Raw genomic sequence first — 2331 nt, 5'->3', positions numbered from 1 at the left:
TGAGGTATGGTTTACAAAGAATTTATGTGAGTTTTTTGGTTTTTATTTGTGTCCTGTAAAATATTTTTATATATATTTAGTTAGCTGAAGAGGGGCTGATGCCCGAAACGTTGATGTATGGAAAAAACGTTCTAACTAAATAAAAGATTCAACTAGCCCAGTGTTGAGAAAAACGTCACTTCATTGTGCCTGTACACAATAAGCAAATACAACACGGTTTCGACAACATCAATAAATATATTATTTAATATCAATAGATAGTATTTCCTGTCTGTGGCATACTTGTAGGATGAAGTGTATGTGGATTTATGGAATTCTTGTGTTGGTGGAAATCAGCACAATGAATATTTATGAGAATTCTAAGGCTTAGGAATGTTAGATGATTATTTATATAGAGATTATAGATTTGATACATGGTTCTGGACACCTTTGTTTAACAACTAATTTTATCTTCTTTCACATACACAATCTACCAATACCACCACACTTGAAATTAAGAAATATTTACTAACATTTTCATCTGTCTATAACACACATCTTCAGGTATATAATGCAGAACAAAATGGTTACATCAAAAATAATTTTAAANTTTGTTTAACAACTAATTTTATCTTCTTTCACATACACAATCTACCAATACCACCACACTTGAAATTAAGAAATATTTACTAACATTTTCATCTGTCTATAACACACATCTTCAGGTATATAATGCAGAACAAAATGGTTACATCAAAAATAATTTTAAATTGTAGACATACTTTGTTCTAAAAACAATTTTAAATTTTACTTGTAAATCGTCTGTAAAAACATGCTTGATATTGATGTAACCATTTTGTTCTGGATTATATACCTGAAGGTGTTTGTTATAAATCAGTGTTTCTCAACGAGGGCGATATCGCCCCCATGTGGGCGTTTTTCTACGTTGAGGGGGTGATTTGTAACAATTTATATTTTGGGGGGCAAAAAACAATTTTCTGGGCAATATAGTAAAACATTATATTAACAATAATTAGANTTTGTTTAACAACTAATTTTATCTTCTTTCACATACACAATCTACCAATACCACCACACTTGAAATTAAGAAATATTTACTAACATTTTCATCTGTCTATAACACACATCTTCAGGTATATAATGCAGAACAAAATGGTTACATCAAAAATAATTTTAAACTGTAGACATACTTTGTTCTAAAAACAATTTTAAATTCTACTTGTAAATCGTCTGTAAAAACATGCTTGATATTGATGTAACCATTTTGTTCTGCATTATATACCTGAAGGTGTTTGTTATAAATCAGTGTTTCTCAACGAGGGCGATATCGCCCCCATGTGGGCGTTTTTCCACGTTGAGGGGGTGATTTGTAACAATTTATATTTTGGGGGGCAAAAAACAATTTTCTGGGCAATATAGTAAAACATTATATTAACAATAATTAGATATTTTATTCGTTATATCGTACAATAATTAAACAAATAACATTATACTAGTCACTAGTCTGTTCAATGTAGTATGAATTTGTCGTTAGCCTTGGCCCTCGGCATCGGAATTTTGAAGCGAAGGGGCGATACTATGTAACGGTTTTATTGAAGGGGGCAATACTACGTTGAAAGAGGCAACGATTCGTTACAGGTTGAAAAACACTGTTATAAATGGATGAAAATGTTAGTAAATAAGTAAATATTTCTTAATTTCAAGTATGCTTGATTTGGTATGTTGTGTATATGTATTCTATCCTAGTATTGGAGAGTTATTGACTATATCTTCTTTGCAAATGACTTTAAAAATGATAATTTAAAATTTAACTTAGAAATTGTTATTATTTTTTACTAATAATAATGTTAATTTATTATCATTATTACATCACATATATATATATATATATATACAGTAATACCCCGAACTTATGCGATAGGTGGGACCGAGCGATAACTGCATAAGTTGAATTCACATAAGTCGGGATATAATTTCGCAATTTTTGGAAAATCCAAGTTGGCTGTATGTAAGCTAATAAATGTTCTCATTAATCTTATCTCGTCTTTTGATTCGTTCACGGTTACAAGAAATCACCGTTTCCGTAGATATAACAAACAGAAATAAATTACACAAAATAATTTGTAGCTATGTGTCAATTCCATGCGACACGTCCGGAGATGTAAGCTGAACAATAGTGTAGGGTGAGTGAGTAATCAAGAGTTGCATGGCGCTCAAAAGACGAATCGATGAGATTTGAAAATCACGTAACTCCGGGATCACGTAAGTCGGGGTAGCGTAAGTTGAGGTATTACTGTATATATATATATATATAGATATGATGTAATAATG

At 30.8% G+C, this 2331-nt stretch overlaps 1 protein-coding gene across 1 annotated transcript in view; it reads left to right on the top strand.

Moving 5' to 3' along the window:
- LOC111639277 (putative ATP-dependent RNA helicase DHX33) overlaps positions 1-2331 on the top strand; it is a 60741-nt gene that overhangs the window by 42731 nt on the left and 15679 nt on the right. The window lies entirely within an intron of this gene.

Source organism: Centruroides sculpturatus, unplaced genomic scaffold (assembly GCF_000671375.1).
Source record: "Centruroides sculpturatus isolate CEXI.00-Female unplaced genomic scaffold, Cexi_2.0 scaffold1346, whole genome shotgun sequence".
Taxonomy (NCBI): Eukaryota; Metazoa; Arthropoda; class Arachnida; order Scorpiones; family Buthidae; genus Centruroides; species Centruroides sculpturatus.
Note: the sequence above shows the minus strand (reverse complement) of the source record. Positions and strands in the feature narration are given on the sequence as shown.